This window comes from Vulpes vulpes, chromosome 11, assembly GCF_048418805.1.
Source record: "Vulpes vulpes isolate BD-2025 chromosome 11, VulVul3, whole genome shotgun sequence".
In the NCBI taxonomy this organism is placed as follows: Eukaryota; Metazoa; Chordata; class Mammalia; order Carnivora; family Canidae; genus Vulpes; species Vulpes vulpes.
Window position 1 is genome coordinate 68,049,828 of NC_132790.1, and position 22,774 is coordinate 68,072,601.

At 41.9% G+C, this 22,774-nt stretch overlaps 2 long non-coding RNA genes across 3 annotated transcripts in view; both read left to right on the plus strand.

Moving 5' to 3' along the window:
• LOC140594452 (uncharacterized) overlaps positions 1–22,774 on the plus strand; it is a 54,896-nt gene that overhangs the window by 6,511 nt on the left and 25,611 nt on the right. The gene's annotated exons all lie outside the window — the stretch shown is intronic.
• On the plus strand, positions 724–22,114 carry LOC112925582 (uncharacterized). Its single transcript, XR_011995250.1, has 6 exons — positions 724–859; positions 3,985–4,231; positions 5,887–6,014; positions 19,087–19,288; positions 20,702–20,840; positions 21,034–22,114. It is a non-coding gene; the product is annotated as an uncharacterized lncRNA (long non-coding RNA).

Consider the following 22,774-nt stretch of genomic DNA (forward strand, 5'->3'; position numbering starts at 1 on the left):
GCATGTCTCTGCTTTTCCCTGCTTTAATTCATCCTCTCTTTTCAAGAAATCACCTTTTTGGCTTAAACTAGTTCAAATTTAGTTTCCATCACTTGGGACCAAAAAAATTCCAATGGATGCAACATCAAAGAAAGATTTGAGAAATGCTTCTCAGAATATGTTTGATTAAAGGTTGGAGGGAGAGTAATTGGGGATACTTTGAGATGAGGCTTATATTTTAAGAAGTTAAAAGCTCAGTGAATAATATAAATGGAACCATGTTTTCCCAGATAGTAAATATAGGATCTTACATGTAAAAGCAGGATCCCAGTGTTTATTATTTACTAGAATGTAGGCTTCCTGAGGGTAGAAATTTGGATTCTTAACAACTGTACACTCGTGAATACAATAGAATTCTGTACATAGTAGGGGTTTAATAAATATTTGTTGAACAAGTTAATGCATTTATTTGTTGCATCTCTTCTTTACTCCTAGTAGAGTATGAAAAATGTCTACTTAATTGACCAACTACTGTGTTCAGTGTCATCAGACTTGTCATTTAGTTTATTACCAGACCTTGTAGTGGAGTTGGGGGAGGCCTATGGATTAAGAGAAGCTGTTCTGAGATTAAAGAGTTTGTTCAGCTTGTTTTTTTTTTTTTAATTTTTTTTATTTATTTATGATAGTCACAGAGAGAGAGAGAGAGAGAGGCAGAGACATAGGCAGAGGGAGAAGCAGGCTCCATGCACCGGGAGCCCGACGTGGGATTCAATCCCGGGTCTCCAGGATCGTGCCCTGGGCCAAAGGCAGGCGCCAAACCGCTGCGCCACCCAGGGATCCCGAGTTTGTTCAGCTTGTATGCAGACTTTATATGTTGAAGGTTAGTATTTGAACTCAGGACATCAGTCTCCAAAATGTGTGCTCTCTCTAATATACCACGTTCACGTATTAACATACAGGGCGGCGGGGGGGGATTTCTTCTGGAGCAATAAACTAAAAGGGGCTAGGGTTGGACTTGAATGCTGCCTTATATATAATTCCAACTCTCATTATCAAGGATTTAGTGAACACAGAATTAGTCCTTATTTTACGGACAAGTGAGTGCAGGTTGACAGCATTGCTTCCAGTACTCACCAGTCAATATCTCCTTAGAAAGTCTCATTATCAGGATGTAGGCTCCCCTCTTAATCCCCTTATCTTCCCATAAGGGAACTTCATTACACTAGGAGTCCCTGATAGCTATTGGTGCTCCACTGCATCCCTTTGGCATCACAGTTCCTAATCTTACAACTTCCTATTGCAAACACCTGCTACTCTATGCCTGGTCCCTTGAAGGGGAACCCTGGAAGTGTCCTAGGGGACTTAGTCCTTACCCCCTAAGACTGGTGGGTATTGACCAATAAATACCCTATACACTATTCCTCTATTGGTTTGACTCTATGGCATGTTCTACACTGTCTCCGAGAGATCCTTGGTGGGATTGTGCCCCAATTACTCAAAACACTAATTGGCTCAAAAGTAAACCCTTTATTGATTTTCTCCCCTCCTTTGTCTCATTTCCTTAGACCTCTCCCAGATCTTTCCAAATAAACTATTCAAACTCTCACCTTTATCTCAAGGGTCTGATTCTGGGCTAACCAGAGCTAAGTCATCTCTCTGGCCCTGTCATCCTCATCCTGAAGGGAGAGGGTTAAATTACGTGACAGATGAGTCTGAAAGAAGAAACTGATCACTATTACTTCAACTATTTCCAAGAGGGCAAGTTCATAGGACAGGCATATTTGGACTACCCTTTGCCATGGGCTTAAAAGTTTGCCTTCATGGGAAGGTCTTCAGTTAGTACCTGGATGGATAAGTCAGTTTAATTCAGGAGTGATGTATAGGACACACCCCAGGTCCTTACAGATCTAAAAATCATGCTCTCCAATCAGCAATGTAGTGGACATCTTGATTCTAACAAGATTAGATTCACATGATTCATAGACGTCAGCATGTAGAAACAACCCAAATAAACATCAGTTGATGAATGGACAGACAAAATAGGTTATATTCATGCAATGGATAATTATTTAACCATTAAAAGGCATGAAATATTGATATCTGCTACAACATAGATGGGTCTTGAGAACATGATGGTAAGTAAAAGAATAGAGTCACAAAATATCGCATGTCACATGATTCCATTCATAGATAATGACTAGGAGCTCTGCAGAGACATAACATGGATTAGTGGTTGCTTAGGGCTAGAGTGTGTGGAGGGGAGTGGGGAAAGGAGGAGACAGCTGAACCGGTGCAGGGTTTCTTTTTGAGGTGGTCAGAATATCCTAAAATTGGCCGGATGGGGGAATCCCTGGGTGGCTCAGCGGTTTAGCGCTTGCCTTCGGCCCAGGGCCTGATCCTGGAGTCCCGGGATAGAGTCCCATATCAGGCTGGCTCTCTCTCTCTCTCTCTCTCTCTCATGAATAAATAAATAAAATCTTAAAAATAAATAAATAAATAAAATTGGCCGGATTGATGGCTGCCCATATCTCTTAATACACTAAGAGCCATCGAAAGGTACACTTTAAATAGGTGAATTATTTGGTATTTGAATTATATCTCAACGAAACTTTCAAAGTTAGGTTCACACCATGATGCAAAACCTTAAGATAAGGGGAGGATGGGTTAAAGGTATATATATGAGAATGCTCTGTACTATCTTGGCAACTCTTCTATAAATGTAAAACTATTTTAAAATAAACAGTTTTTAAAATTGGATCTAAACTTGGGAAGGTCCTAACTTAGAAAGGTTCAAAACTTCTCTGACTCAGCTTCCCTACCTTAAGAGAGTGTTCTGTTGCACTATAATACTCATCTCATAAATCGAGAAAGCATGTATAACACTCACTATATCTGGCAAATAACCTCTCTCTCTCTCTCTCTTTTTAAAAATATTTTATTTATTTATTCGTGAGAGACACAGAGAGAGGCAGAGACATAGGCAGAGGGAAAAGTAGGCTCCCTACAGGAAACCCGATGCGGGACTCCATCCCAGGACCCAGTGATTACAATCTGAGCCAAAGGCCTAAACTCAACCGCTGAGCCACCCAGCTGTCCTCCTCTCTCTCTTTCTAACTAAAATCAAGACCTGGGTGCATAAAGCAGAATCGTCAATGTATCTCAGGCATCCCATTTCCTACCCCCACCCCCCAAGATCTCCCTTATCCTCCAATCTCCCAATTACTTTTCAGATACGAGGTTTGGGCTAACAAAGTGTGGTCAAAGGTTCACGTTCTTATGACTACAACTTAACATGTATAATGAGCCAACTCAGTTTGCCATGCCAGAGATTTGGGGCAGGGGTGGGGAGGGGAGAAGCTGGGTGACACTAACAATTGATGCCCAAGTTGCCCTCCTTAGCAATTAGCGGTTCTTGTTTCTTTTGCCTCCCATCATAGCTATTTTTGTTGTTATTTGTGTTTTGTGAAATGGTATCATTCCATCAGACCCACATGTAAGCCTCAAGTTGCTGAGGCAGGCTTTCCTTGCCTCCTTCAGTAGCACTCATGGAAGCCAGCACAATATTTCTGCTGGCTGGTCTGGAGTCAGTTTTGTATCTAATTATGGGGTTGATTTTCTTCTTTTGTATTCAAGTTGTCTCCACCCACTGGGGGTGTTAGAGATTTGACAAGGAAGCTTTCCCTATGGTCCCTGTTTCATTGTAAGAAGCCAAGGGCGTAGGGGAGATGCCCTTGTTTAGAGTGGAGGCTGGGGCTGCAATCCCTTCTCTAAATTTAAGGGACAAAGGAAGCCTGGGACAAGCCATTTAATTCCCCAGCCTTCGGTGTCTCCTTTATAAAATGAGAGGATTGGCTTAAATCCTGTCTTCTGTAATTCTTATTTCCTCCTAGCACTGACATTCTCTAAAACGCAAGCATTTTCCTGAAGTTTACTGACAAGTAGTTGCCAAACACCAGAGGAGTGCTGATATGTTGTTAGCTAATATTATCTCTCATCTGTTTGCAGCATCTTGATGGGAAATCATCCCCGGGAGCAGCCCTCTGTTCTGGTGTCTGCTCTGAGAACAGATTTAGAGAACACAGGAAGAGGGCATTATGGAGGCAGTGGATCCCTCCAACATGGACAGGGATGGTGGCATTCTGTTACGGTTCCAAAACTGGTACAGAGAAACCAATGGAAGGCAGGTCTTAGAGCCTGGAAAAAGGAGTATTACATAAGTACAATTTTACTTTCCGCGTTAATCTTTGCTGAGGTAATTGCCTTTATTCTATTTTCAGTGTGTTGTTGGCAATGCTGCGTGGCCTACTGACAGTTGTTCAATAAAATTAGAGATCATACCCAAGAGGAAAAGTGCAATATTCACTCATGGCCAAAGTTCTTTGAGCCACAGCACCCCATTCCTCAAGAGTTATATGGGAGAGAGGTGCTGGCTAGCATTTACCAGGAATCGAGATTGAGTGACGTTTTTAGGTTGTTGGATGTATCTGGCACACACCTTTGGACGTGAGGAACAACAATTTCAGCAAGGGGAGTGGAGGAGCTTTTCATAATGAAGGAAAATAAATGTCCTATTCTTCTTTACTTACCACATATTCACCTTCAGCCTCCCTACACATCACCACATAGAACTAAGTGCGCCCCTAAATCTCTCTCTAAAAGTCCACACCACACTATCAAACCCCTTCCCCCCACCAGTGTTGTCTTGATTCAGAGCGCTATCATTTCTCACCCGGATACTGTACTACCCTCCACAAAGGACTCCCTGTCCTCAGCTGTGCTCCCAACCTCTCTTCACTCTCAGGTCAGCAGTGGGAGCGATCCCCTGGCCTTCCAGAGTGTTGGTCACACACCTTGCTCAAAATTCCGTGGTTCTTAATCAAACCTGAACTTCATCACACAAGCTCTGATGTCTCACTATAATCTGCCTGCCAATTTCACCAGCCTCACCCTCTGGCATTTTCTCTTCTAGGGTCCTGCCAACCTTAGCTGTTCATGGTTCCCCCAAATTTACCACACTCTTGTGCGGGGATACTGCCTGGCATCTCAACCCTTGCTTCTAGCTTCTCCTTAACTTTTAAGTGTCTCTCACCAACATCCTCTCAAATTGCCTGTCCTAACTTACTAAGGACAACTCCTTTCCCATTTCCAATGTTCCATGTATATACTTTTAATATGGCTATAATCAAAATAGCATTTTCAGGGTGAATTCAAGTGCGATCATCTAAAGGCCACGTGGTGGATATTCAACTCCCTAGCACCATACCAGATGAGAGGTACTCAATGTCCTAGGATGAGAACAAAAAGAGCATTTTCTAAGCACTTAAGATATGACAGTCTCCATGTTTGCTTTTGGGGACATATAGGACAGGAAGGGAAAGTAAGCAGCCTATGACTTACATCTGAGAGAGTGATAAAAATAATGAGAGGATGGGCAGAGATATTAATAATAATAAATCATGCATAGCGAAAAGTCAATAAGCCAGAAAGTCCTTGAGTCTTGGGTAAAATTTAATAAATCATAGAAGGAAAAGCAAACTAAGGGTATTATTAAGGAAATAAGAACTTTGACTCCAAATGACTCCCTCTCTCTCAGTGAATGGAAGGCTCCTGGAGTTCTCACTATTAAAGCTTGCTGGCATATTTGAGGATGGCCATGGTAATCAAGCATCTAGCATATGAAGTGTATCAGAAAATGTAGATGTTCCAAAACAGGGAACTCTCCATAATCATTTCTCATAATCTGAAGAGATATTAAAAGGAATTCTTAAGTAGATGGCTTTATACCTATAGAATTTAATCATTTCTCATGATCTGTAGATATATTAAAAGGAATTCTTAAGTAGATGACTTTATGCCTATAGAATTTAATCATAACTCCCAGCAAAATTATTTTCTTATTCTCCTTAGCATTGAAGACTGACTTTCAGTGGGGGAGGTGAAGCAAAGCAAGTAACAGATAGGAAATTATAATCAGACTTGAAGACTGTATTATGGAATTAATATTTTATCAGGAACCACTGAAGAGTTTTGAACAGGTATGTCACAGTGACATTTGCAGGCCAGGAGTCTGACTGCTATATGCAAGATGGGTGGGAGGTATAAATAGAGGGGTGGGATTGTGAGAGCATGTATGACTCCAGGACAATAATCAAGGTGAGAAACATCAGTGTTTAGAATTAAGACAACAGAAGGGTAGATGGGAAGACATGTTCCGACAGAGGAAGACAATTCTAGGGTAAATTAAGGCATCCAATGTTATCTACATGACACATTATATGATGGATTCCAATTTCCCTTTCTCTGTGCTAATTCAGTGGGGTATTCCCAGCCCCACTGTGACAAATACAGTCGACTGCCCAGCCAAATGATCCTTCTCCCCACCATTCTTACAGTGGAGCCCATACCTCACTCTAGAAGCTGAAAACCTACTTTCTCAGCAGAATTTGCAGTAAGGGTGGGCATCAGACATACTTGCAGTCCAGTAGAAAACAAGGGGAAGCTTGCTGCCAGGACTTTCTTAGTAAAGGCTTTTCTCTCTGTAAAAAGAATCACAAGAGGAACAGTGTCTTTCTTTTACTGGTCATGCACCCTGTCATGCCCATGTGTGATGCCTCATACTGTGGCAGCCGTCTTGAGACCATGAGAGAAAAACATGAAGACAGAAGTCATTGTGTTGAGGATCAGGGAAGAATGGAAACAACCTGGTTCCTTATTGATGGCATTTGAGCTTTTAAACCCATCCTGAAACCACCTACCTTCAAACTCTTTTTTTATATGAAATACTACAAAGCCTTGTTTTAAAAGTTCTTGCTACTTGGGTCGCCTGGGTGGCTCAGTGGTTGAGCATCTGCCTTGGCTCAGGTCATGAACCCCGGATCCTGTGATCATGTCCCACATCAGGCTCCTTGCAGGGAGCCTGCTTCTCCCTCTGCCTATGTCTCTGCCTGTCTCTCTGTGTGTGTCTCGTGAATAAATAAATAAAATCTTTTTTTAAAAATTAAAAATAAAAGTCCTTGCTACTCAAAGGGTGGTCAGTGGACCAACTCTATCAACATAAACTGGAACTTTAAAATGGAAAAATCTTTGGTGCTATCCCAGAAAAACTGAAACAGAATCTATATTTTAACAGGATCCTCATCACCAGGTTAGGCTACTTTTAAAAGAGTATTCTGTTATTTTCCCTTTGAAAATTTAATTTAATAAATTTAATTATTTAATAAACTATTTAATATAAATTAAATAAGTTAAATATAAATTTAACTATTTAATAAACTCACTACATACAGCTGCCTTGATAACTAGAATTAATCATACTTTCTTCTGTTATTCCACAATATTTGCCCACCCCTCCATCATGGTATGTATTTTATTTTGCCACATATATGTAGTACAGTTAAAACTATCTGTGGCAATCTGACCCATACAACTTCACAAATTCCTTCAAAGTAGGCCCTACATCCTACCGACTTTCCTGTTCCCCTTTCTGTCCAGCATTAAGCTCCACAAAAACAAATATTCAAATATCTGTTGAATGAAAGAATAAAAGGAGTAATAATTTCTTTTATAATTCCTCTGGCCAATGAGAATTTGAGAACCTCTAATAGGTAGATATACTAGACTCAAAGGAATGCTCATGATCTGCCTTGAGCTATAAATGTATTGTTTTCTTATTCGACCATTTTTCCAGGCAAAGCCTTGCTCAACAGAGCTCTTTGGAGGCAAAATGCTCAATAAATCTTGAGTCTTCTTCATGGTGAGCCACATCTTTGTCATCTTCCAAAGCTTACTTGCCTTATTGTCGCTGGAATAAGGAAAGTCATCTCAGGGTTGCCCCGCTCAAAAGTCATCATATCTGGCCCTTTTGGGACCACTCTATCCGTTCACTGATGAATTTAAAGTCATCAATTCTACAAATTAAGCCATCTTTTAGCAGCAATTATTGGCCACTAAATATGGCCAGGAAGGAAGTTTCTGGCCATCCAGAACTCAAAGAAAAGCCAAAAAAGAAGCAGGCGCATTCAGCTGACTCTGCTTTCCTTAAAAGGCTCTGGCAGTGGCCAAGCTTAGAGAAGCTAGAATGTGGGGATAAATATAGAAAATTGATTTATCTTTTTTCATTTAATAAAATGTATCCATAGATTTCATAAAGCGGAAACCCTGCATCTAGGTCATCCAAAGAGAGGACACACACACATGAGAATAGCTTTGAGCCATTTTGCAACACATACATAAATATATAAAAACGTGGTTTGACTTTCTGTTTTATTCATGATTTTGTAAACACACTTGCACAGCCCAACGCATAACTGCATGCTCTTCTGCTCCCTCAATATCTGGCAAAACCACAGTCATTGTAGGTGTGGTAAGAAAAACCCAAAACGTAGGGTGAAGAGATAGGATCTGCTCCCAACTCTGCACTGGTTAAAGAGGAGAGGTGAGCCTGTCCCAGCCTGTTTGTTCAAATGAGTGCCATCCTTTTGACTATGAACACTCCTCAATCTCAAATTGTAGAGTGGATAAGAAAACTGTACACTGATTTAGAGGAAATAGTTTCCCAAAATTTAGGGAAGTTATATGAGATAATTTAGAAGAGGTTTCACTGAATTTTTCTGTTTCAACTATTTCATTTATTTATTGACAGCTCTAATCGGGTAAAGGAGCAGACGTGATATAGCAAAGTAATCCCTAGCAGTGCCGGCCATAATTCAATATTGTCGACTGAAAGCTAAACTTTATTGGACCAAATTGCCCAATAAGGCCCACAGAAAATCACACATGGACAGCTGTGGTTTTAAGTCCTCAATTGACTTTGCAAATAGGAAAATTGCAGAAGCTATTTCAGAATCTGGGAATGCTTATTAGCAAATTTTGCCTGTTCAAATTATGGCCTAGATTGAGAAAATCAGTCTTATAATTGTTGGGGGCATTTTTTCACTCCCAGAAGAAAAATTAATTTTATGTTTATATTAATAAGATTTTTTTGAGACACTATTCATTTGAAATTCACTGGAAGTTAATTCCCCAGAAAGGAGTTGGTTAACCAATTTATAGAGTTTCCAATTTGGGTTAACAGACATCTTCCTCATACTTATGATAAACGCACAGCAAGAAGTAGAGCCCTGAGCAGTTAGTGGCTTGCCCAAGGTCACTCAATTAGAGGCAGAACTAGGACCACGGCTTCATTACCCCTTTTAGAGCAGTAGTACTTAACTGGTGGTAATTTTGCTGTCCCTAAGAGACACTGAACAATTTCTGGATACATTTTGGTTGTCACAGTAGGGAAAAGGTACTACTTACACCTAGTAGTCTGGGCCAGGAATGCTGCTAAAGAGCCTACAGAGTACAAAACAGTTCCCCAGCATAGTAGTGATAAGGCTAAGAAACTCAGGGGAAGAAGTATCATTTAAATGATACTTACACACACATGCATGTATTTTGTACAAACACAAAAATGACCCGAAGATAAGATAGCTACATTATCTGACGCTTGTTTATAAGCAAAATGAGAAGAGTAATGACTGTTTGAGATTTTCCATGACACTTCTCTTTTGCTCATTTCACTCCCAACACCAGCATATCCTGCTATCTCCTCTATCAAATAATATTCTCAAAATAGCTGTTTTGGGCCACATCCACAGATGCTTCCCAGCCCTGGACATCATTCTTTTTCTCCTGGACCACCGCAACATTCTGCATGGTTCTCTTCAACTCTCCACCTGTTCAATCTGTTTTCTACTTGGCACTCACAGCGACTTTCCAAAGTGACCCTGATCATGCCCCTTCTTCTTTTTGTTTTTTTTCAAGATCTTATTTATATATTTACAAGAGACACTGAGGGAGAGGCAGAGACACGGGCAGAGGGAGAAGGAGGCTCCCTGCCAGGAGTCTAATGTGGGACTCAATCCCAGGGCACCGGGACCATGACTCAAGCCAAAAGGCAGACACTCAACCACTGACCCACCCAGGTGTCCCTATGTTCCTTCTTTTCATAGATCTTAGTCTCCAGTGGGATTAGTTCCATATCCCAGCCTGCTGTTGGAAATGAGTAGGACCAATTTTGGGTTGTCATAATAGTACCTGGGGGCAGAGCAAACGTATTGTCCTGTGACAGGAAGGATTGTGAAGAACTGACTTGCCCACACTGTTTAACACCTGTGACACAATGCAGTAGCCTCGCTGTCTGCCTAGCTCTCCAGCTTGCTCTCTTTGCTCTAGCCTGTGTGCTTGGTGTCCCTTGAAACTGCCAGGCATGGTACATTCTCAGGGATCGGAAGACGAGTTGCTCCCTGCCTCAAAAACTCTGCCACAAATATGTGTTGCCTTGTTCTCTCACTTCATTCTGGTCTCACCTAAACTGTCATCTGATCAGAGAAACATTACATCACCATCTTATCTAAATTAGCATCCTCTTCATTAAGGTGAGATTCTATTCTAATCAATGTTTCTTCATTTCATTTATCAATATCTGACACCATGATATAATATATATTTTTCAGTGTATTCTGTTTCTTATCTGTCTCTCCTTTAGAAAATGAGGTCCTAGAGGGCGGGGGCGGGGGGGGGAGTTGTCTGTTTTGCTTATCTTTGTATCTTCAGTACCGAGAACAGTACCTGGCACATAGAATATAGACAATATCTGAGAAATGAATAAATGAATCTATGTCTTTACTTAACTAGAAAAGTATCCTTTGGAAATGTGTGATCACATTTCCAAAGGATATGTGAGAGAACAATCATCAATTTTCCTTTAATTTGACAGCTGTATATAGTTTTAAAAACCAAATATTACTGGGGAAAAAAAGAACCCTGCATTCACCAACGTTTGCTTGGAAAATTATACTTAGGAAACAATTTTCATTGTTGTTTTAATTATTTGGTCACCATAATCTGTCTTTGTGGACTGAGAGTATAAATAAGTCAAGCTATTTCTCAAGAACTTCAGGAATCACGGAAGAAATTTCTTTTTTTCTTTCTCTATTCACAGAGAAAGATCTATTCACATAAGATATAACTGATAGTCTTCTTAAGGGATGCAAAGATTCATGGATTATTTTGTGCTGACAATTGTAAACATAGAAATTCAACAAGAACAGTGAAGAAGCCTTCCTCATTAACTCTGTTGGGAACCAGGCGTCTGGCAAAAGTGCGATTGCCCTGAAGCCTAGCTTCAGGCCAAGGAAACAAACTGCTTCTCTCAGGGAAAAGGATGAGTCTGGAGAGAGAGTCCTTTGATCAGCTTCCGTCCTGATCATCCTGATCATCTTTCTGAGCTCTGACTAACTCCCTGTGTCTCCCTCAGCCTCCTGGCTAAAGAACAATAGGGATGTAGCACAGCAAGGAAGAGGTTGTCCTGGGGAAGGAAATACCTGTAACATTCTTTGCCATTTGAAATCATTGACACCCTGTTTTTCGAGTCCTGTTCCATAGACCCAGAGCCCCGGTGGGTATTTCTGTGCAAGTGATTTATTGGGGGCTCCTCTCAGGAGGACAGTAGAGGAAACTGAACAAACTAAGGGAAGAAATCTAAACAAGGATATAATTTTCAGCCGATTCCATGGGAAGATCTGGTATATGAAGTGTACCATGGGGCAAGGAGACCCACTTTTTATAACCTTTTGTTAGTCAGTCTTGGCCTATGACTGCTCAGTAGGATGGGACATGACCCCCCTGGGGACAGCCGTGCACCCTGAGTAGCCAACAATCACAGAGGCTGCAAATGGGGTGTTCCTATCCCGTGAAGGGGATTTAGATGAGACACCAACAGCATTTGCTTTATGTCTGCTAGAGTCTGAAAGAGACATGAATCACAGTTTAAAAAAGAAAAACAAACCCCAAAGCACTTTCTCTAAGTATCACTGCTTGGCACAGCATTATTCATAGTGGCCTTGAGAATCATGTCTGGCATCTTGAGTTTCTTCTGAGGGAACTCTGCTAATGTAGGGCAATGCCGACATGGTATTTGCAATGCCGAATAACAAATATCTCCTTTTATCCTTGAAATATTCCAAGCATCTTACAAAGAGCCATATTAATAAGTCTCAGAGAACAGTGGATGAGGTTAAGAATATAGACATTAAAACATCTAACTTAAAAATTTGAAAAAGGAGTTCATTTTATCAGTAAATTTGAGTAATAGTCAACTGAAGTCATTGTAGCAAGTCCTTCAGAAATGTTGTTTGCATATATTTTCTTTTCATCTTTTTTTCTTTTTTAAAAATTATTTATTTGTGAGAGAGAGAGAGAGAGAGAGCCACAGGAGCAGGGGGGAGGGGTACAGGGAGAGGGAAAAGGAGACTCCCCGCTGAGCAGGAAACCTGCCATAGGACTCCATCCCAGGACCTTGAGCATGACCTGGGTCAAAGGCAGACCCCTTAACTGACAGAGCCACTCAAGGAGCCCCATTCACTTGTTTTCCTTAAACTGACAAACAAACAAACATATCTCTGAAGCAGCATGATCTAGTCCAGGATTCTCAATCCTAGCACTATTTACATGTTGGAACAGATAATTTGAGGCTCTTCTGTACTTTTCAGGATGTTTATGAACGTCCTGTCCTTTACCTACTGGATATCAGTGGTATCCCTGATCCATCTCAACCCCTCACATTGCCAAATATCTCCTAAGGGCAAAATTGCCCCCACTTGGGAACTCAAGAAACTCAGGGATAATCTTTGGAATCATGGCAAGGCCACAGACTTAAGCAAATTTCTTATGTGTCTTAAGCAAATTTCTTAGAAAGTTATTCTAAATTGTGGTTTAATCATATGTGAAATGAGAAAAATATCTCTCTTATGGGACTGCTATAATAATTTCAATGAAAAACAACAGTGTGGCACAGAATCCAACACATTAACCAGTGTGTGTATAGCTCTCTTCCTTTCCTTCTGGACTAAAATACTTTTAAAAGTGTTTATTGGATTCTTATGGGTAGAAGAGCAATGAAAGGATCACTTTATATGAGTTAGGTCACAAAATACGGTTGCACTTCAAAGATCTAAGGTTGAGAGAGAAAAAAAACCCTAATTCCTTCTAATTGGAAAATATGTCATTCCCACTTGCCCCCTTTCAGTTTTAACTGAAAGTGCTTTGAGGAGAGTTTATTGGAAATTTAAATAGACACTTACAATACCTAACCTTTTCTGAATGCTTGAATGTGTACCAGATATTATTTTAATAAGTTTATATGGATTATCTTTTCAATGGATATTAGGATATCTACTCAATTTTTAGATGAGAAGTGGAAGAGAAGGGTGAAGCAATTTCCCCAAAAGAAGAGAAAATAGTGGCACTGGAATTTATGTTGAAGAAGTCTGTTGGAAAGTAGAAGAGCCAGGTCAGCATCTACAAGGACAGTTGGTAGTTTGAGAAGGAGAACACACCAGGAACTAGAGCCACAATAAGTTGCCAACTCTTTGTTGACCTACCTCTGAAGTCATCCCGAAGGCACACTTCTTCCTTAAATTAAGATGTTAGAGGGCTTAAACATGGAAGAGTTGCTGCCACATGCCATATGCAGTTCAAATTAAAACTAGGAATCCCTGGGTGGCGCAGCAGTTTAGCGCCTGCCTTTGGCCCAAGGCGTGATCCTGGAGACCCGGGATCGAATCCCACGTCGGGCTCCCGGTGCATGGAGCCTGCTTCTCCCTCTGCCTATGTCTCTGCCTCTCTCTCTCTCTCTGTGTGACTATCATAAATAAATAAAAATTTTAAAAAATTTAAAAAAAAGCAAATTAAAACGATAAAGAATATGAAATTTAGGAAACCCCAAGAAAGTCCAATTTTTCCCATGATGAATATATTGATGCTTTCTTTGAAACATCTAATATCACGTTTTTGGAAAAATATTTTTTCCCTATATTTAGCTTGTCTCCTGTGGATCTTGTATTGATAACTCTGATTTTTTTCATCCTCCTACAAATGTCTTGATCTTGAATCTGTGATCTTGACCTTGATCTTGGATTAGAAAACTTCACTTTACTCTCCTAACCTTGGTCAGACACCCTCATTTGGACTTTCATGTTCCTTTTGATCTAGGGCAGACACCAGCGGACTTTTCCTTCAAAGGCCTAGCTAGTAAATGGATTAGGCTGTGTGGGCCATGGGGTGCGTCTCAGTCACAGATAGTTCTACCACTGTGGTTCAAAAGCAGCCATAGACAGTATATAAAGAAATTGACATGGCTCTGTTCCAATAATGTTATAGTTACAAACCAAAAAATGAAGGTAGTGGTCTAGATCTGGGCTGTCAAAAACTTCTTCAGTGACACAGAAAAAGGTAGGAACTTACTAAAAATTGTGTCACAATTTACATATGTCAAATGGTTAAGAAATACACAAATATTACAAGAAATATTGAAAAATGTCTGAGGTTTGCCTGTAAAAAGGTACTTTGGAACCACTATACTTTTTAGTTATTGCAAAGTGGTAGAAAGAGGGTTGTGGGATTATTCAGAAAGTTGTAACACCCGATGTGGATAGGTGTGACTCAGGACACATATGGTTTAACCCAGAGTACCAGGTAGATGAGTGAGGTGGAGGGCAGGGGGCGGCGCAGGGAGGGTTGGGATTCCTGTGTGGCTTGGTTCAGCTGGGTACAGTTTTCTGCATTCACAGAGTGCTTCTTGTAGATGAAATCACACATGAGCAAACACAAAATTCTTGTTATGCTCAAATTGTTCCTTAATATATTACTATCATTGGAACAAAGTCAAGGCTTCAAAGTGAGTGTTATAGCAAGACTGATGCCTCACAGGCATCTTGATGCTAACACATCAGACCATAATATGTCCAACCATTTTTCTTCGCCAAGTCTTTACAGAGAACATAGTCTGTTGATGCCATCAACAACTATCCAACCTCCTTTAACAAAATCTTTGACACGATCTTCAACTACTTCTGTCTCACTCGCTACATTCAATTAGTCATCAGCTGCTGTCAATGTTACCTTAAAAATGTGTCTCAAATTCATCCTCTCTTTTCCATTGAGAGCATGTTAACACTTATCATCTCTAGCCAGCACTCTTGCAAGTCTTTCTTTTTCTTTCTTTCTCTTTCCTTCCTTCCTTCCTTCCTTCCTTCCTTCCTTCCTTCCTTCCTTCCTTCCTTCCTTCTTTCTTTCTTTCTTTCTTTCTTTCTTTCTTTCTTTCTTTCTTTCTTTCTTTCTTCTTTCTTTCTCCTCTTGCTTCCAGTCCCATTTCCCTGTACCTGCTATCTGTGTAACCATCATAGTGATCATTCTTGGAGTAGGGGTTTCTAAGAATAAGGGCACTGAGTTTAAGTACTAACTTTGCTTCCCTATCTATATGATCTGAAGTAACTTACTTAACCTTTCTACCCTCAGTTTCCTCATCTAGAAAATGGGAATGCTAATAAATCTTGTGTCATAGGACTGGTGTCAGGATGAAATGTATAAAATCTTAGCAAAGTGTCCAGAATATTATTATTATTATTATCATTATTATTATTATTACATACACTCAGTGAATGGCAGTTGTGATCAAAACCATTAAGATTTTTAATTTTATTTATTTATTCATGGGAGACACAGAGAAAGAGGCAGAGACATAGGGAGAGGGAGAAGCAGGTTCCTTGCAGGGAGCCAGATTCAGGACTTGATCCCAGGATCCTGGGATCACAACCTGAGCCAAAGACAGGCACTCAAATACTGAGCCACCAGGAGTCCCTGATCAGTACCATTAATATGGTCATTAATGTCACTTTTATCAGCATCATTATCTCCATCATGAGGATAGCATCATTCTGGGAGAGTTTCCCCAGGTGAAAAACGACTTTAACCCTTTATGTCATTTATTTGAATTCAGTGTAAAGTAAGTGATAATTATTTAGTGCCTACTGCATACAAAGCAGCATCAGTGTAAATACTCAGTTGAAGGTTATCACCTAGGCTGACAAAAATATCACATTAATATCTCCCATTTAAAATAGATTGTCATGATGATTATAAATAAGAGTGCAAAGGGAATACAGGCAACAAGAAATTCTTGTTGGAGGATTTGGGAGGGCTCTGGGAGAGAAGATAGGAGGATTTGACTGGTCCTGAAGGATGGGTAGGGTCTTGAGAGAGTTAGGAGGGATATGCTCTACTTGGAACCATCCAGGGTTGGGTATGGCTAGAAGATGGAAGGTTTAGAAAGGAAAGATCTTCTGTTGTGACTGCAGTGTATATGAGGTGGGAGGAGTTGGGATAGAACATGGTTCACTGATGGACTAAGTTGCAGTGAAGGGTCAGTGAGTACTGCTCAGTCTACTTGGAAGTAAAGTTCAAGTCCACTCATTCATCTTCATTTCCACCATTGGGAAGTAGACCAAGCTTTAGCATTCTCTGGGGATAAGGTATTCCAGGTGGAGGAAGGTATAGGCCAAAGCTCAATGGTGGGGATATGCTGTGACTCTTCGTGGGTTGCCTCTAAACTGGAGTGGCTTGAGCACAAGGTCCAGGGGTAGAAAAGGAATATCTAGGAATAGGAATTATTATTATTATTTAATTTATTAGGCTTTTTAGAAAGAAGAATAAATGCTGAGAAGATGATGTCATGCCTAGCTCTTTCCAAACCTGCTGAGTCAGGACCAGCCCACAATAATCAGTTTCTAGTGGGTGATGGTGTTGCGCTGACCTCATGAGCTACTCACTCCCACCTCAGTGAGTGTGCCCCAGCCTGAGAGCAGCCCCTATATCTTGCTTCTACCAGTTTTATACTGAGCTCACCAGAAATGTCAGCCCCAGGGTTCATTCACCAAAGTCACTTCCAGTGAGACTCAGCTCCGAAGCATTCCTGAAAATGTGTTTGACATTAGCAACTGGACTTATAGTGTATGAGATGGGCTTGCCTCATGGATGTTTGCTTGCAACAGCATATAGAGAGACCAACAGAGGACAGGTTGTTCATCCCGAGAGCCTGGGGGATACTCTGTCTGGGTTACACAGGTGTCAGGATTGAGTCAGACGGGGTCAGGCAAACAAGTCTCTGATAGTATGGCCTGAGGGCACTGTCCTATTTTAGAACCTGTTCAAACTGCTTTCTGCAATAACAGAAGATCCATGGCTAAGAGCTGACAAAATTCATTAGCCTCTAATTCCTAACCTGGGTAAACCAGAGCTATAATAATTAGTAACCAGGGACTGAAGTATGACAACAAAGAGGGATCCTGGCAATATTGCTTCCTCACATTGGGGAGAGAAGCAGACATCATGCCTGACAGGGGCTCAGCAGATAAACACCACCCAGCGTTCGTGCCCCTGTGCAGAGATGGTTCTGAGGTGCCCTGCACTGTCTCCAGAGTTCCAGAAGGGTCAGTCTTCCACAGCAGGACCCGGGTAGAGAACTCACCCTCTGCTGACTGCCCCACTTCCCCACTGTCCTATCTTGCTTTCTGATGTCACCTCCCAAATAAACTGCTTGCCTTCAAGTTCTTCTCACTTCTTCCAAGGGAATCACCCAGCACAGCTAGGTAGAACCTGGCAAAGAAAACTTGTAAGAGGGATCTCTGTGTGGCTCAGCGGTTTGGTCCCTGCCTTCAGCCCAGGGCATGATCCTGGAGACCCGGGATCGAGTCCCGCGTTGAGCTCCCTGCATGGAGCCCGCTTCTCTCTCTGCATGTATCTCTGCCTTTCTCTCTGTATCTCTCATTAATAAATAAATAAAATATTTTTTAAAAATGCAGTTTTTTAAAAAAAGAAAGAAAGAAAACTTGCAAGAAAGGAGAGAGGGAGGCTTTGGCTGAAAACGTAATAGGAGCCAGGTTCTCTGCCTGACACTTGCCTTGTATTCACTCTGTCTACCCCCTCAATACTCACTCCTGCACAGCGAGACCACTCACCACAAATTCCTTCCACCCCTGACCAAGGCTAGACTTTCCCATCTACAAGAACACTCTCTGCTACAATCTGGACAACTCGGAGCTGAGACAGAATGATTGCCATCAACCCTTGATGGATGGCAGCCAGTCCCACACCTCTTAGGAGACACAGCTTTCAGGCATGTCTCACCCTGTTTCCCAAGATCCCTGTAGGGCTGAGTCTCCAAGCCCATGGCGGCGACTTGACCACTAACATGCACTTTGAAAGCTGCCTTTCCTTCCCCCTCCCACTTCCTGGGCCCCTACAGTACCTCCTGAGACCACCTCCCAGACAAAGCCCTGCCAGGGGATCTGCTTCTGGGGAGGCCAGGATGTAGTAATAATGACGATTATTCATTATTCTAAGTGTTTTCTACAAATTAACTCATTTCATTCTCACAAGACCATAATGTCCTGGGTACTAATATTTTCTCCATTTATAAATGAGGAAAGCAAGGCATAAAACATTGATTATCTTGCCAAGGTCACATGACTGGTAGGTAGAGGAATCAGGTCCAGCAACCTGGCACAAGAATTGATGCCATTTTTCATAATAAGGAATCTAGGCTCAGAGAGGTTAGTCACCTTACCAAAAGTCACACAGATGGCAAGTGAGAAGGCTGACATCAGAACCCATGTCCATCTGCAGCCAATGCACTTTACTTACTAATTAACAAAAATCTGGGCAGCCCGGGTGGCTCAGTAGTTTGGCATCGCCTTTGGCCCAGGTTGTGATCCTGGAGACCTGGGAACGAGTCCCACGTTGGGCTCCCTGCGTGGAGCCTGCTTCTCTTTCTGCCTGTGTCTCTGCCTCTCTCTCTTGCTCTGTTTTCTCTCACGAATAAATACATAAAATCTTAAAAAAAAATAATTCCTCCTTGAGGTCCTTGCATGCATTCAGCCTCCCACTTGATTTTCTGAAGGAACAAGCCTGGACATGTCACCTAGAGCCCCATGCAGTGGTGCATTGCCTCACTCCACTCTATACTCTTGTGCCGAGAAAGACGCAAACCCAATGAGGTATGATAGGAGGGAACCCCCAAGCCACCATGCAGCCTGAAGCTACCTCATGCTTTCACCTGATGTCTTCCAAAATGTGAAATTGCTTAACAAGAATTTGCTTTCTTACATATTTCTGATCCTTGATCCTAGCACAACAGCTGGCATTTGATGAATGTATTGTTCTTCCAAAGCAAGGGGAAAAAGAATAAGGTTTGTGCTTTAAGAAAACATCAAAGCTTTTGTCTTTCAGAATTGTTCTCTAAGTCACTCCTAAGTCACTAGCCACATCAGTAGGAAGAAAGGACTGAAAAACCAAAGCATATTGCAGTGGGATGCCTGGTTCAAGTCGGAGCTATGGTACTTAACTGTGAATTTATGGACATCGCTTCACCACTCTGAGCCTGACTTTTCACAAATGAGAATAATAATAGTGCTGGCTATATCAACCTAAGGTGAGGACTATCACGGAGTAAGGTATAGGAAAAACTTTGCAAATATTAAGATGCTGTAATGTACTAGGGACACTGCAATATTGCAAAGCAGGATTGTGTGTCTCTTCTTTTAATTCTGCCAATATTAACTAAGGTAATAAGTATTTATGGAGTACATATGAAGTGCCACACTATTCTGTAGGCTCTGAGGACACAGGGTAAGTAAAACAATTTCTTGCCACATACCTTAGTGCAACCAAAGTAGGTAAATACTTAGTTTGTTAGAGGGTGGGAAGCCCTAAGGGGAAGATGAAAGCAAGGAAAGGTAGAAGAAGTATTGGGGGAATTACTGCACTTTTAGATATAGTGGCTAGGAAAGATCTCTCTGAGAAGGTTACATCTAGGTCAAGACTTAGAGAAATGAGAGTGTAGACCACAGAGGAATAACTCAAGGTAGTAGGATACTCTGGGGTTCCAAGGAACACACTTTGGTAAGTACTTCCCTGGTGGCCAGACCAACCTCTTGCTCTCTATGATTATGATCCTTTAGAAGAAGCAGAGTGTGCTTCAGTTGGGCAAAAAGGAAAGTGACCTTAGATGCTCTTGTAAGTTATGGGGTTCAGGACATGCTACCCCCAAATATAGCAGCTTGGCATATTAAATATCTGAAGCTGAAGGATTTTCTTTTTAAAAAAAAATGACAGGAGCAAAACATTTTCACCCTTCTTTCCTGTAAGCAGGAGATAAATCCCTCACGTGAAAGGTACGCTACCTGAATCTGGAGAGAGGGAGACATTCTTACCACCAGAGATGGGGAACTGAGGGCTGAGAAATCTACACAAAACTTGTTAAACTCATTCTTATTTTCCTGGTTATTTCTTCAACATTTACTACCCCTGGCCCAAATGCCTCTGTCTTGTTTATTTTTTATAAATTTATTTTCTACTTATCTAAAAAGGTATAAAAAGCTTCCTGCTTGGGGTGCCTGAGTGGTACCATCACTTAAGCATCTGACTCTTGGCTTCAGCTCAGGTCATGATCTTAGGGTCCTGAGACTGAGTCCTGTGTTGGGTTCTGTGCTCAGTGTAGACTCTGCTTGAGCGTCTCTCCCCCCCCCTCCCCGTCTCCTTCTGTCCCTCCTGCTCATTCATGCTTTCTCCTCCCACAAAAAGTAAATAAGTAAGTAAGTAAGTAAGTAAATAAATAAATAAATAATAAAGCTTCTTGCTCTGGGTCTACATTCTCTTGTGAAGTTTCTCATGTGAATGCAAAAATTCAAGGAAATGGAATATGCTTTTCTCTTGCTAATCAATCTTTGTCAGTTCAATTTTCACACCCAATCAGGGACCCTAGGGGAATTGAGGAAAACTTTTTCATCATCGCCATAAGCTACTTGCCATCTAATAGTTTCTCTTATCTGGAATCCCTGTTCAGGAAACCTGAGAAAATAACCCATAAAGCTTTCATGAAACTGGCAGCTCAAGAGAACCACTCTGCAAAGCCTGCTAATTCTGCAGACTCTCCAGCTCCCATTAGAGCTGTTAATTAGAAGAGAACATTCGCTATGCAGAGGGTGAGTGCAGAGTTGGCAAGTCCTGCCCAGTACAGGGTCCCCCTGTCATCAGAAAGTAGAAGGGACCTATGAACCCTTTCACAAGCCAAAATGGCATAAAGTGAAGCAATTACCATTAATTTATATGGAAAAGTTTTTAAGCATTCCTAGACCCCCTCCAAAAATAACCTCTTGGGCTTTTCTGATACCTTAGGACACATCTTGCTAATGGATGCAGAAGATAAATTGAGATAAAGCACAGATGTTCAGAGACACAGTACAAAGCCACGCTGGCCTGATGATGCTGGGATGCGGAATGTAGTTCCCAGGGAAGGGATCGGCGGGGGCGCTGTCACTACTTAGGGTGTATGCTGCCTCTCTCACTGCAAAACAAATACTGAATGGTATTTTCACTTTTTGCCTTTTTTTTTTTTTCATAAAAGCAAAAACCCTTTCCGGATTTCTCTTGGCTTGCAAAAACAGGTGCTAGCATAGGTCTTTTGTAAAAGCAAAGTGGCATGTCGCAAACTTTGAAAAGTGGGGGCTCCTGCACACTTTCTGCACAGGGATGCCAGCTGTGTTCCAGCCAGCTGCTTCTGACGGCAGACCCGGCAGCGGCCGCAGCGCTGGAGAACCAGGGCAAGCTCAGCAGCCTCCTAGGCATTGCAGAGCTACCGAGGGTCCCCGACAGCACAGAAGCACCAGGAGGTCAGCAGCGACCCCAGAGTGACCAAGCTGGTCTCAGGTTGGCCAAAGAGTGCATTCGGACCACCTGAGCGTCAGTTAGATGTAGGGTGTTTGTCGGGGCTGGAGCACTGCACAGGCCTGCGGAGAACAAGAAGCAGAGCGCTGGGCCCAGGCAACACCTTCAGCCTGAATCGTACTTACCAGGTGTTAGGCTTCAGTTGCTGTGCTCAGCTTCATAGTCCCACTCCTTCCACTAAGCAAGACGAAAGGACTGAACATGTCTCATTTACCCTGGGATGTGGTTTTTTCTGTCTTTTCTTTTTTTGTTGTTGTTTTGTTTTTTAATGTATTTATTCATGAGAGACATAGAGGCAGAGACATAGGCAGAGGGAGAAGCAGGCTCCCTGCGGGGAGCTCCATGTAGGACTCGATCCCAGGACCCGGGGATCACAACCTGAGCCCAAAGCAGATGCTCAACCACTGAGCCATCCAGGTGCCCCATTTTGGGATGTGTTCTTGCCGCTTAGAGATAAAGAGACCCAGAGGTGGAGAGCAAGAGATAAGCTTCTAACTCCAAGCACGTCTAGCCAAGGACCTCTGGCAAGGCGGTAAATGCCTCTTCTGTGTTTCAGTATTTCTGTCTGTAAATTGGGAATTCATTTCTTCATCTAACAGAAATTCTCCCGAGGATACACCATCTCATTGAAAGTAATAATTATGTTACTTAAAATGGGTTTTTTTGATGATCAGTCAAGTGCAGACACAAAATAGCAGCTGGGAGGGGCATGAGAGTGAAAGAGATCTGTTACACTCACAAGTCCTAGAAGAGAGAGGCATGGCAGGCCATGCAGGGGGCCAGTTCAACAGGGGAGGGAGGGCCCAAGGAACAGGCTCCACCAAGTAGGTGGTGAGCCAAGAGAGAATGAGGACGGTGGGCCAGTGCCTTTACTGGGGGTCAGAGTGGAGTACACAAGCCAAAAGTGTGAGGAATTTCATTGATGTGTTCAAATGTCAGTAGGTCATACTCCAGGGAGGAACAAAAAGAGGAACTTGTGATTGGCACCAGCCTCATCACACTAGTGTGCCTGGTCACGGGGGTAAAATGCTCATTGCCTGTTTATGGATCAGTTGAGGTAGCAGGAGAATATGAAGTTTTAAAAATTTATCATACAACATCCTTAAAGGAGAGACGATATTGTTCGAGTCTACCTGTGCAGGACAGCCCACCGGGGTATAAACCATCATACAAAAAATGCCCAGGTCCTTCT